At 39.7% G+C, this 14,211-nt stretch overlaps 1 protein-coding gene across 1 annotated transcript in view; it reads left to right on the plus strand.

Annotated features, from left to right (window-relative positions):
* The window catches only part of MEGF10 (multiple EGF like domains 10), a 111,622-nt gene that overhangs the window by 40,042 nt on the left and 57,369 nt on the right, over positions 1-14,211 (plus strand). The gene's annotated exons all lie outside the window — the stretch shown is intronic.

Raw genomic sequence — 14,211 nt, forward strand, 5'->3', positions numbered from 1 at the left:
GGAACGAACAGCCCAAAGCAGCCCTTTGGGCTGCTCCTTCCTCTTCCTCCTTTGCTGCTGTGGAGCTTACCCCGTTGCAGGGTTTCGAACCGCCATTCTTCTGATCAGCAAGCCCTAGGGCTCTGTGGTTTAACCCACAGCGCAATGTTCCCTTGTGTTATTCAGAGAAGGCTGGGATCCTGTCCTGTTAAAGCAGGAGCCAGGGAAAGTGAGCACCTGTGGGGTTTTAATACTTCCTTAACTGATAGGCTTTCTGCCTTCTGGGGTCTAAAGTTTGCATTTATGTGAGCAGTTCAGGAATGGAACAAGCTGCCTGGGGAGAGTAAAGAACCACTGTTCTTGTACACTTCTTAAGGAATGGTTGACTTGAGTATAAGCCGAGGGCAGCTTTTAAAGCACAAAAAGTGTGCTGAAAAACTAGGCTTATACTCAAGTATATACGGTATTTAGAATGTGGGGAGATCTGTGTTGTTCTAGTAACAGGGTAGCAGTTGTTTGTCTGTTCTGGCTCCCTGGAGGTCTAGAAGAAAACTTAAGTGTGGGTTCTCATGTGCATTTCTTTCATGCTGTTTTATTGGAGCCGTTTTTACTGTTCCTTCAAATATTATTAAAACTGCAGGTGAAACTCAGAAGAATATGCCTATGTATACCTGCAAAATGGGGCTTTTGTTCTTTTTCCTTTGCTTTTCTAATACAGAAGAAAGCAGAGCAATTTAACCAAATTCAATTATCCACTGATTGCATTTTGGGGAACGAAGTCTTGTTGCTATGTTCTCCATAACTATTTTCTTCTTCCTTTCATTTGTGCTGGTGCTAAAGCTCTTTCTTCTGTCCCTGCTTTCCCTCTGTTCTTTTGCCACTTGCTGCTAATGTCATCGAGTTCAACAGTGCAGATACTGTGTTCTTGTCTCTGTGCAACAGAAGTCATGTGAAAGAGCCCTTGTTGCCGAGCCTGTACCTTGAATTGAGAGATCTCCTGGGATGTTAGTGATCCCCTGTAAAAAGTTTTTGCATACGAATTGCAACTAACTTGGTGCTTTAAGAAAACTTCAGAAAAATTATACTTCAAGGACAGATTAGGAAAGAAAAAGGCATTTTGTTCACACGCGGTTGAGGGCAGGGTTTGGGGAGAAGCAGCCTGGGCTTTCTGGCATGCCTCCATGTTCCCCTAGCAGACAAAAGAAGAATGAGATGCTGCTTTTATTGGATTGCCCTGCTGCAAATCAAATTGGCCATAGTCAAAACGAAACAACGCTTTTAGCTTGCATAATTTGAGCTATGCTGTTTGTTATTATCTGAGCTGTAAGGCATGTGTGATTTCCTCATCTGTGTTGACAAATAGAGCTTTTCATTGTGAAGTGGTAGTAGGATTCTCACCAAATAAACAAATGAGTGATCCTGGGAGAAGGTGCCTGGACATCTACTCTGTCCATCTGTAATTGGTTCATAGCATACATAGCATGTTAAAGCTTCCTTTAAGATTATTTTTTTAAAAAAAATAACTCGGCGGTATGTTCTTTCAAGCAAGACTGAACATTATTATCCTAATTATTGTTCCAGTACATGGCAGATATAATCCTTTTTTAAATCAAACTTATTTTCTTATCATCACGGTATATAAAAATGTGTTGCTTTGTTCATAAATTCAATTTATATTGTGCTTTAAGCCATTCAGAAATTGTTGGAGCAGTTGCTTTCATGTATACACTTTTAAGTAAAACATATTTTTGGGGAGTAAATAAAAGACCTGCTATTTACACAAGAATAACTAAAACTTTTCTTTTTCAGGCATATTAACAATGTGATTTTAAGCATGTCTAATCTGTTAGAACCCTATAACTACCATAGGTATTCCTAATATCTGTTTCCATTATATGTTGCTATAATCCAACTAATCATCACCATCATACGTACACAACTTTTAAAAATGTCGGAAAGCAAACTTTGATTTTAAGCACACACACACACACACACTTCTTTACATCGAGTTTGTATTTTGTTGCTTATCGATCTTGTAGATGATCATTTTCTCAATTACTGGATAGCAAGTGAAGTCACATCAGTTTTGAATTCAGCAGAGTTCTCTTTAAAAGTACCAGGAGTTAGGGTCAAACTATTCATATACTGTGCTCAGTTCATGGTAATAACTCCCAACAAGCACCCTCCCACACCCAACAAATTGGCACTCCCAGCCCTGCAGCTGTATTTTGGTTTTTGAAAACGTACATAGATCAGGAATTCCAATTACAGATCTCTCACATAATCTGTAGTATGGTCCTTAATCCCCGTTTTGGTTTAGTGAAAATAGCACTGCTTCCTTAGGCTGCAGTTCTGGTGCAGCAAAACTGGACAGAGTGGTGGAGTTTCACCAGATCCATAGCTCTCTAGTTATGCTGGCCAGGATGGAAGATGGTGGTAGTAAAAATTGCTGATGTTTGCTGCACCAGTTCTAGGCTTCTCCAAATGGAAGTCCCAGATTAGGTTTAGCTAATCCCCATGTTTCAGGATTGATGCTGGCTATTGCTGGCAGGGATACCTCCAGCAGCAACTTTCATCCACCTGCACTTTTGGTAGATGCAGAGAGAATCCTCTGCCACTTCGCCACAGAGGATTGGGGTTAGGATTGCTCTGTTACTGAAATCTTTATTTACTATGCAGCTGACATGCAACATGTCTGAAACTCTTATTGTAGACCTTCTGATTTTGTGTACCCTTGCAGCTAAGGAAATGATACAGCTTTCTTTCAGTTTTTCTTTCAGTTTTGAAATCGTAATTGTAGTAGTTTCATATTCACAAAGTATGAGATATCCACTCTGAGTCAAAGATTTAGCAGAGATGTCAGAATATGACATGCCATAGCATCCTCCAAAAATTATCACAGATGAAAAGTGATACTTTAGGCTTTTTTGTTTGTTTGTTTCTCTCTGATCTTTTTTTGACAAACTTGTTACCATAATAGTGAGTGCTTGTATTGCCTGAAGTGTATTTTGATGAAAATGGATGAAGGGGTGGAAAAGACACGTTACATTATGTAATGGGATATACACATACAAAATATTCTTTTTTCAGCAAAAGACTTGACATTCATTTGAATTAAAGGATTATTGAGTGGATACTGTAGACAGATCGATGTAATTTGAACCGGACACAAAACAAGTTGAAGCTGTCCCTTGCAGCTACAGAATCAGCACACTGCACTGTCAGAGTCACATCAGGGGAAATTGTTCACGAAGCTGTAATAGTATTGATTGATGTGTTTGTTTCCAAATAATGCAAAGGGAAGGGAGATGGTTAGAAGTGCAGTGGAAGCAGTTCTGTGGATCTCAGTCTTAATAAAACTGACTTAGGAAACACTTTGTTTCTCAAAGCATTCAGACCATGTGAGGGGATTATTATTATATGGTGAAAAAGTAATGGCTACTCCGCAGCTCAGACTTTTAGCATTCTGAAACATCAACATCATCATTTATTTATACCCCGCCCATCTGGCTGGGTTTCCCCAGTCACTCTGGGTGGTTCCCAACAGAATGTTAAAAACTTTCCCAAAGTCAGATAGTTGTTTATTTCCTTGACATCTAATGGGAGGGTGTTCTACAGGGCAGGCGCCACTACCGAGAAGGCCCTCTCCCTGGTTCCCTGTAACCTCACTTCTCGCAGTGAGGGAACTGCCAGATTGCCCTTGGAGCTGGACCTCAGTGTCTGGACTTAACAATGGGGGTGGAGACACCCCTTCATGTATACTGGGCCGAGGCCGTTTACAACCTTTGGTTATACTGCTTATGCAGCACCAGCCTGGGCCTCCACTGCTCCCATCACCCCCAAGGGTTCGTGTAATGGGTCCCCTCCTTTACCCAGGCCTGATTGCTCCTCCCTAGTGGGTGGCAGCAGCACAGCCCGGCATTCACCTGTGATTCATTGTCACCACACAACACCTTTACGTTGCTCAAAATGAAATTATTGATGTCAAGCATTGCATTTTGGGAACTCTTAACTTGGTGGCAGATCACTGTGCATCAGATCCGAGCACCAGCTCACTTCTCATTCCCAGTCACCAACACCACAGCCAGTCAGGGATGCTTCTGGCTGGCAGTGATGGGGGTAACAGCAGTGCGGTGGTGAGGTGCCCTGGCAGATGCAGCAGCACAGCTGGACATGGGTCCTTCTTTGTTCTGGGGGCATTGACTGGTTTCTGGTCCTGCTTAATAGAGTTTGATTAAGAAGAGTATTGTTAAGAGCACAGCTGCTATAAAAGATACAGTGGTACCTTGGTTCTCAAACTTAATCTGTTTCAGAAGTCTGTTCCAAAACCAAAGCTTTCCAAAACCATGGCGCGCTTACCCATTGAAAGTAATGCAAAATGGATTAATCCATTCCAGACTTCTAAAAACAACCCCTAAAATAGCAATTTAACATGAATTTCACTATCTAACGAAACCATTGATCCATAAAATGAAACCAGTAATGCAGTCACACAATCAATCAGTAGCTGAACTGGGTTCCACACAGTCACAAAAACAAAACAAAAACGCAAAATAAATAGCAAAAACAGACAGACTTCAGCGTAACACTCAAAACGGAAGTGTGACACTCAAATTGGAAGCGTAACGCTCAAAACAGAGCCCGTTCGGCTTCCAAAAAAAGTTCGCAAACCGGAACACTTCCGGGTTTGCAGTGTTTGGGTTCCAAGTTGTTTGAGTACCAAGGCGTTTGAGAACCAAGCTACCACTGTGCTTTGCTCCCCTGATTTAGTGAGAGTGTTTGGCCAAGAAAAGAAAAGAAAAAGGAAAGAAAAATTTTCAACTTGATATTTCATGTTGACAAAACAGACATGACAGATCAAAAGCAAAAAACAAACAAACCCCCAAATCTTTTTACTTCTAAATTGTGCACGTTTATTATGGAACTTTGCAGACACAATCATCTTGCTTCCCTGCAGTGCCATTTCCCATCAGGAATGTCCGTAAAGTTTGCAAGTTCCATATTCACAGTTATGTTTCTCACAGGATCTGGCAGATGCAGAAGAGAGGAGAAACAGGATCCCTTGGCACAATCTCTGTGGGATATGCACATGAGATGCAAACACTGCCAGATTCTCAGAGAAGCATTTAGTTTTTAATCAGCCCCTGAAAGTCTGAAGTGATTTGACAACCCAAAGCCAGGGAATGCACTCAGCGAACTCAATAGGAGAATAACCAGGGGATCAAACTGAATCTGAACTTGAACTGAAAGCTGGATCTTGTTTTTAACTGAACCAGAACAGAACCAGAGCCATTATGGGAAATGTCTGTTGAGTAAGAAGTGGAGCAGATCCTTAAAAAGAAGGTTTACATGCCATGAAAGACTTGCTTACAAATTTATTGACAGCTGCACAAATTATGATAGCTAGGAAGTGGAAGGGGCAAGCAGAATATAAAATGGAAGAATTGTATAAAGAGGCGTGGGATATAGCTATTAATGATAAATTAACATGTGCCATTAAGGTAAGACGGGGAATATGCAGGAGAAATTATTTCGAGGAGATACGGAGGGTGTATGTAGAATTCATAGTGCTAAAACGAAAAGGGGTCAAACCATTGCAAGAGCTGCTGAAATTTTGGGAGGTTGGATAGTTATAATGAAATGGTCTCAGTGGTGGGGTGCACATTTTTATTCTTATTTATTTATTCTTATTACTTTGTCAAATGAATGAATGAAAAGAAATCACTGAGCACCATACCTGGACCTAATCTGAGTTATTGAGAAAGAGCCTCAGGAATCACAATTTTTAGATCCACATTTTTGCAAGCTTACCCAGTATTCAGACTTCAAGGGTGGTTTTACCCAAGGCTAGCATTTACCCAGAGTAGACTTATTGAAAATAATGGACCTTTCTTAGTCATGCTTATTAATTTCAGTGGGTCTACTCTGCGTAAACTTAGTTGAATAACACCTCAAGATAGGAAGTCTTCATCTGACTTGAAGGAGAGAATCCTGCATTCAGAGGATAGGTGGAATAATTGGAGTAAGGAATTTAATCTCCCCCCATTTAAACATTGCTCAGGAAGCTTAAGACCTGCAAGAAAATCTGCCAGAGGGTAGAAAATAATGGATAAAACACACACACATATTTCATAACATAATATATTATAAAGCATAGTATGTTATAAAAACATACACCATCCTTTTGTATCAAGTTCAGATTTTATAGTCCACAGATCTTCAAGATCTAAAAGCAAATACTGTATTTGATTCCATTCAATTGGAAGGGACAACAACAAAAAATACAAGAAAGCCTAATAGCAGTATATACCTAAGTTTGAGATACAGCATTGATGCTTCCAATGAAATCATTCATTTTCCTTCAATATAGGAACAACTATTCATTTTGTTTGGTCCCTGTTCATATTACATGCAAATCATTTCCCCCAGTTCATTTATATCAGAAGGTAAACCTGTTAATCAGTTACATGTTGTTTAGTCATACACAATAAGTATGCATGTGTATTTTCATATTCTACAAATGGTGGTGGGATTCATGTCACCCACTGTCATCCATACCAGCCTTGTGAGCGGCACAAAAAGTAATACAGGTAGCCTTCATGGGTTTCACTGTTTCCTTGATATTGTGTGTGTGTGTGTGTGTGTAGCATCAACAATCCTTAACTTCCATTAAAATAAAGAACTGTGAGATAATAAGAAACTTAAGCAGGGGAAAACCCACCACAGATTGTATGTTGGTGATGAACCACATTCATATTTGTGGTTTTAAGTTTCTTGTCATCATAATTATACTCCAATGTTTCCTGTTTTTCAGTATATGAATAACAAAAAGAACTATCTGAACTTGCTTTAAACAGTTCTTCAGTTCCATTCCGAAATGCCTTAAAGTGTCTTGTGAAATATATAGTGTCTGAAAGAAATACAATTGAAATGTTTTTATACCTCTGAGCATTACATTTTCTCTTTTCTTCTAAATCATTGGTCCAAAAGCTTTTACAAAAGAAAAGAAAGAAATGGCGAAGGGGGAGCTTAGATTCCTGAATACAAATTATTTCTTTATATACAACAGTAATAGGGAAATGACAGATATGCCAGAAGGTTGAAAGCCAACAGTGTAACATATGAAAGTGAGTAGAAGGGGAAGGCTATAGGAAACATAGATGTGAAAAAGTGAACTTTACAAAATATGCAATTATTTCTGGAACAACAATGATTTTATTTAAATTATTTATTTATTATTCATAGGCAAAGGCTGCTGACTAAAAACAACAACATTGCAAGCAATGTATCACTCTCCAGTTACATAATATCAGAGTTCTTTGCAAGTTTAGGAAAGACTGGATCTCAAGTAGTGTGCACTAGAGTTGGATTAGAATGTGAAATGCACTGAAATACATCTTCAGATGTGTAAAAGTCCGAAATATGATGTGTATTACATTACAGCTAAGTTTTTTTTTCTCTGGAGGAAAGTTTTGGTAACTTGGGATTGTTTCTGTGTACAGTATAAAGTTTTCATTTGTCATTGAGCTTCAGAGAGCATTTATAATTTGCTTTTGTTGCTGTTGATGGTAAACTGGCATTGGCTTAGAGTACTGTGCATTTTAATTGTGTTTATATAATGCAATATTCTTAGTCCCAAAGGCATCTTTTTCACTTGAGACGTTGTTGTAAGTGAAATGTTCTATATTTTGCATGATCTGCTGAATATGTACTACAAAGGACTAAAGCAATATTGCTCCCCAATGATCTGAATGTTTAAGGGAAAAAAGTGAACAAAAATTTAATCAAATGTTTTTATTCACTTATAATATACTGTATATTATTTAAGAACAGTATCTCTAAGGGGCTTTACTTGAGGTGCAGAATGCAACATTTCTGTAATACCTTAAAATCCTATTTTCCCTGAGTGTTAAGCAGGAAGCACTTTACTGTACTTAAATAGGAGGAGAACATATAAGTTGTTGCAATGTGCAAAATAATGGGTTGTTCTAGGAAATGAAGGACAGAAAATAAAACTTGGTATACAGAGGTGTTCAGACTGGTGGGAAGGTAAACGGCGTTTCCGTGCGCTGCTTTGGTTCACCAGAAGCAGCTTAGTCATGCTGGCCACATGACCCGGAAGCTGTACACCGGCACCCTCAGCCAATAAAGCAAGATGAGCACCGCACCCCCAGAGTCGTTCACGACTGGACCTAATGGTCAGGGGTCCCATTTACCTTTAATAATCATAATCATAATCATAATCATAATCATAATCATAATAATTTTATTGTTAATACCCCGCCCATGTGGCTGGATTTTCCCAGCCACTCTGGGCAGCTCCCAACACAATATTAAAAACACAATACAGCATTAAACATTAAAACCTTCCCTAAACAGAGCTGCCTTCGGATGTCTTATAAAAGTCAGATAGTTGTTTATTTCCTTGACATTTGATGGAAGGGCGTTCCACAGGGCGGGCGCCAGCGGGCGCCAATGTAGATCTTTAAGGACCGGTGTAATGGTCTCGGTGGCCACTCCCAGTCACCGGTCTGGCTGCCACATTCTGAAATCTTTCCCATGAGGTTTTAAAAATCATTATAGTGTAGAAGTTACTTTAAAATTCAGGGGTCAGCCAACTTTTTCAACAGGGGGCCGGTCCATTGTCCCTCAGACCTTGTGGGGGGCCGGACTATATTTTGAGAGAAAAAATGAATGAATTCCTATGCTCAAATAACCCAGAGATGCATTTTAAATAAAAGGACACATTCTACTCATGTAAAAACATGCTGATTCCCGGACCATCCACGGCTGGATTTAAAAGGCAATTGGGCCGGATCTGGGCCTTAGTTTGCCTGCCCATGGTTTAAATGGTGCTTTTCTCTCTGCCTGCCCCAAACGACAAATTTGCATTTATTGTATGCTCCTTCTTGAGCTCCTTTAAGTTTGACTTGTAATTTGCTACCCTTAGCTTAATAGAAGTTAGGTTTTGTCTCATTTGCCTCCCCTGTCTCTTACCTTGGAACAGCAATGAGTCACTATGGTACATATGCTGATTTACCCCCTGCCCAACAGTCTGTAACCTGAGGATAGTCATTAATTCGAAGGCAGCCTGTTTTCAGCAGATTAACAGCCGTGCTGCTTCCATACGCTTTTTAATGTTTTAAATGCTATGAGATGAAGTAATGAGATAAAGCAGTGTTTTATTCATGGAGTTTTTAAGCACACTTGCTGTGGCTGCTTTTTAAAATAACAGCTTTCCACTGTAATTTTGCTCATATTTCTGTAAATTTCAAGAAACTATTCTTGACAGATCTCTTCAATTTGTCATCTGAGACATTTTAAATTTGATTCCTGCATTGCAGAGGCTTAAACTAGATGACCTATAGTGTCCCTTCCAACTCAACAATTCTATGAGTCTGTGAAGTCGGTCAGTATTAGGCAAGAAACAACGTGACTTACTTGTGCTGTACAATAATATTATTTGTTCCTAGCAATGATGCAGGCTTTTTTGTACATTAGTCATGATACTTGGGTAGATAATGTTTTTTGGCTTTTTGACTCCACAGGCCAGATCTGTATAAGAATCCTGACAGGTAGATAGAAAGACAACCTAGTGTGTTGGTTGCAACCATGCCTAGAACAAAGAGGTGGGACAACACAAAGTGATATGTTGAAATAGGGCCACATTTTTTTTAAAAAAATAATATATGCAGGTGAATTGAGAAGTATGAAAAGATATCCTAAACCTCAACTTTGGACAAGCTGAACCCTACACCTTCCAAGCAGCATGACAAAGCATAGCCCCAAAGCCCAGACATTACCTTACGGTAAATAGGGAGGCCTTCCTGCCCCACCCTCCCGTACACCCCCACAACTCCAGGTAGGTGCAGCAGGTGAACCTCAAGAATATTCCATATCCAGGCTAAGGGACTCGCAACCCAGGAGGAGCTGACCTCCAAGAACGTCCTTCACCTTCAGAGGCGCCTAAGGATGCTCATCTGCTCCCTTAGTTAACCTTAACCTTTCCTACACTTCCCTGCTAAGAATGTGATCTAATTAACCACACCATCAGATTAACTTAACTGCACCTAACACTGACCTCCCCCCCCCCCCAATTCACTTGAGTAGAGGCAAAAACACCTTGTCCAGCTCGGCCAGTTTGCAGGTGGGCAAAAAATTGCTACTCAGCCCTGAAGCAAGTGAAAATCCTATACGAGAACAGAGGGTGGCTTGGATTGGTGAGAAGACCTACCTAAGAGGCCCATAGGAGTGCAACAAATGCCTATAGGCCTGTGGCCATGCTCCAGACACAGGCCAGCATGCAGGTGTGCGCACATCAAGCACCATCATCCTGCCTCCTACATGGTCAACCACAACAATGCTCCCAAACACATTTTTGCGCCGCTGATGGGGGTGGGCATGCTTTCAACTTGAACATTGCTAATTGTCCTTGTTAGAAACACTCTGAAACTACTAAAGGTCCAATGATAGATTCATATAAATTGACAGAAGGCTGCAATTCTGTACATACTTACTTGGGAGTAAGTTACATTGAATTCACTGGGGTTGAGCTCATACCCGTCCACTGCCCCAGAACAACCGGGACAACTGTTTTCCCCCCATGAAAGTATGACCACCATTTTGGGCCCCTTGCTCTTACGCGATTTCGGTCCGTGATCGCTTTTTCAAGTCTTTGATCTTGTGTGGGTCATGTGACTATTGCAGAAATTCGTACCCAGAAGATGGTGTCTCAGATTTGGGCTGCATCGTGTTGGAAGGTATGGCTGAGCTCTTGAGTACACATGCACAGGACTGCGCTGATAATTCTGTTGATTTCAAAGATATTAAGATATCAAAGATATTAAGATAGGTAAAAATATTCGAAAACCAAGGCGCAGCTTCTGATTGGTGCAGGCGCCCCAGAAACAATAGCCGACAGTCGCATTGGATGTTCGGCTTCCCAAAAACTTTTGAAAACCAGAATACTTATGGGTTTTCGGCATTTGGGAACCAAGGCGTTTGAGAACGAAGGTACCACTGTAATAATATTACAGGTTTGTTGTGCTGTAAAATTACAAGATTAGGTCTGTGAAGTTGATTGAACATTCAGTGTGATATAAACGTTAAGTATAAGTATTATGAATGAGTGTATCACCTTTCTGACTTACGTACTTATGGGAAAATGAAATTCATACTGTATCTCTCAACTCAAGTGATACTAAGCATGTCTTTCCCCCTCTACACTGAAATGATATCGGTGTTGGGGAAAATTCATATGAGTAGCAGCTCTGATTCATTGCTGACTTATAGCTAAAATGTTCACGGACCTGGAAAACTTGCCAGCGGACACCTGCTTTATCTTTTAAAGGCCTCTACAATCACAATGAGCTGTGCATATCCAGGAAACCAATAAATTACATTTCTTTATTCAGAAAGATGATCTTACAGCTGAAATTGTTTAAATTTAGACATATAGCCAGGCACAGTATACAACTCACTTCAACAACAGTGGTAAAGAGACAGGAACATGGTTTGGCATTTTGAAAAATGTCGTGGGCTCAAGACCTACAGTTTATGTAAACCAGGCTGTGTTCTGTCTGGTCTACGTTAATACCATAGCAAATGTGGAGTGGTATAAACTTGCTGTGGTAACTTTCAAAATGATTAAGCTGTTTCTCTAAACATCTGCATGACCATTGGTGGGTTGCATCAAATATCTTGCTTCCAGCAGTCAGTAAAATAATATGAGATGGGCTTTATGAGCCAAAAGAATTGTTTCCCTCTGCTGAAATATGCTGAATATAAAGATACTGGGCCAAGTTCATACCTAGTACAAATCTACCCCAGGGATGAAAATGGTCCATTTTATTCCATGTCTGATGGTCACTTTTAAATTCTTCAATTCTCTATGGTGGTTTGTTCAGACATTCCAAGACATTTGAGTTCATTTTTAAATCTCTCTTGGGAGGCTGGCTGAAACAGTCTTGTTCCACTTGAAGGGGGACTGTAATCTGAATACGCTAGGAGGTGTAAAGCAAAATTAGTCTGGTGGTCTTTCTAAGGTCTTTGGGGAACGTAAGTCTGTCTAACAAACGCAGTGCAAGCATACATATGCCTCAGAGCATTTTGCTTTCTGAGATGTAAGGACTGCGTAAGTGTAAACATAGCATTTCCTTGTCTACCCAGACCCATTCAAAGGACATTATTTATTTATCTTATTTAAAGATACTAATCTTTAATTTCCAAGAGTAGCCATAAAACTTTTCAGTTTTTGAGAGCAATGTAATATCTAATGGTACTTTGGCCACCTCATGAGAAGAGAAGAATCCCTAGAAAAGACCCTGATGTTGGGAAAGATGGAGGGCACAAGGAGAAGGGGACGACAGAGGATGAGATGGTTGGACAGTGTTCTTGAAGCTACTAACATGAGTTTGGCCAAACTGCGAGAGGCAGTGAAGGATAGGCGTGCCTGGCGTACTCTGGTCCATGGGGTCACGAAGAGTCGGACACGACTGAACGACTGAACAACAACAACAATTGTAGTGCGTTTGCATACAGTATAGAATACAGAAATGAATTTGAAACTCGGCCAGCCTCGGGAGGAAGCATTTCAAAGTCTTTATGAACGCTATAAGACCTTATCTAATGTAAGGAACTATCTGCCATAGTGGATATAGACCCAATTATTTCCATTGCACATTACAAATTATAAATGCCATTAGAGGAGAATCTTGTTCAATAAGAAACGGTCACGTCAAGGTAATCTGTGATCTTATGATATATCTAGGTTACCAATCACATATGGGAAATGATCCTTAAGAGCGCCTGTCCTTTTTTATTTGCGTGGTCTGAATGGTTAATGCTAGAGTAGTTTTCACCCTGAGGAGATGTCTTGAGTTCTTTTTGTCTCCTTTAAGAAAGTAGGTCTGTGCTCTGCCTGATTGCTCTGCCTCAGGAGAAGGCAATGAGAACAATAGCTGTCAGTCACTAAGCAGGCTGAGTGTGTATGATCATAAAGTAGTTGCTCTGGAATTTTGCCACGATACTATTGTTATCAGAACAACATGAAAATAAAAAGCAGATGCTCTGAGCGCATGTTTAGCAAAATCCTGGTGAACTCCATATGACCTTTTTATGGGTTACTTCTAGTGCTTCCATTTTCATTTTCATTTCTTTATTTTTTTTTAAAAAAAACCTTTTATATTTTCTCATGAAAGGGAGCAAATAGGAGATCTTAGGAGGTACGGTACTTACTATTCATATGTAAGCTTTCTGTGAAATAATGGATTTGATATAATACACATTGACAGTGCACATTGACAGATTATCTATCACCTTAGGCCATAATGGAGCCATATCACTGGATTGAATAACTGCTTTTGGATGTTTTTAATTATAATTGTTTTTAGAATGTTTTAAAGGGTGTGTTTTTGTTTTTGATTGTGGATTTGTTTGCTGCCCTGGTCTCATTCTGGAGGAAGGGCAGGATATTTAATAAATTCAATAAATGATACTAATATTTAAGAAGTTTTGAATAAGTTCACAAAATAATTTCAAATATGCTTTCCTGTATTGATAAATACAGCCAAACAACAAAAGCAGAAATCAAGATAAAATTTTCACTTACAGGAAAATATATCAAAGTTGTTACAGTTGCAGTGACTTGGTGGGGAATGATGGAACTCTTCATTCCCCATGTCATGTGAGCTGCTACCTTTTATAGGATTCAGAACATTTTGAAATGAACAATAAATGGAACGATGCATATAGAACATACTGAAGTTGTATTAAAGTTTCTCTTGAGGACTTGTTAGAGGTTACACTCCAGCAAAAAATATTCACAATACATCAAAAAGTTGAGGGTTTATTTTAGTCTCAAAGACTCCAGGGCCCATGCTTAAATCTCTCTCATTTAAACCAGTGAGACTGAAAGCTCCCAACTTTGAATAATTTTTACCAGTGTTAGCAACAAAATCTCCAGGGGGAAAGTCAGCCAAGAGAATACAAAGAAAGTAGATTTCAACTTGTACACAGACATGGGTTCTTATTTCAGTTTTCTTGTTTGGAATATTTCTCTTCATTTGCTTTAGAATGATCAGCTTCATTTGGTTAACATTTCCTGCAATAAAGCATGGATTTTCTCTGCATGTGCTTCCAGAGAGGTGTTTATTGTGGGATTGATAATCCTCACGCGTGCAAGTTTTTTGTTGCGTCCACATGGCATTGCTGCCATCAAGATGTGAGCCCATA

Source organism: Lacerta agilis, chromosome 11 (genome assembly GCF_009819535.1).
Source record: "Lacerta agilis isolate rLacAgi1 chromosome 11, rLacAgi1.pri, whole genome shotgun sequence".
Lineage (NCBI taxonomy): Eukaryota > Metazoa > Chordata > Lepidosauria > Squamata > Lacertidae > Lacerta > Lacerta agilis.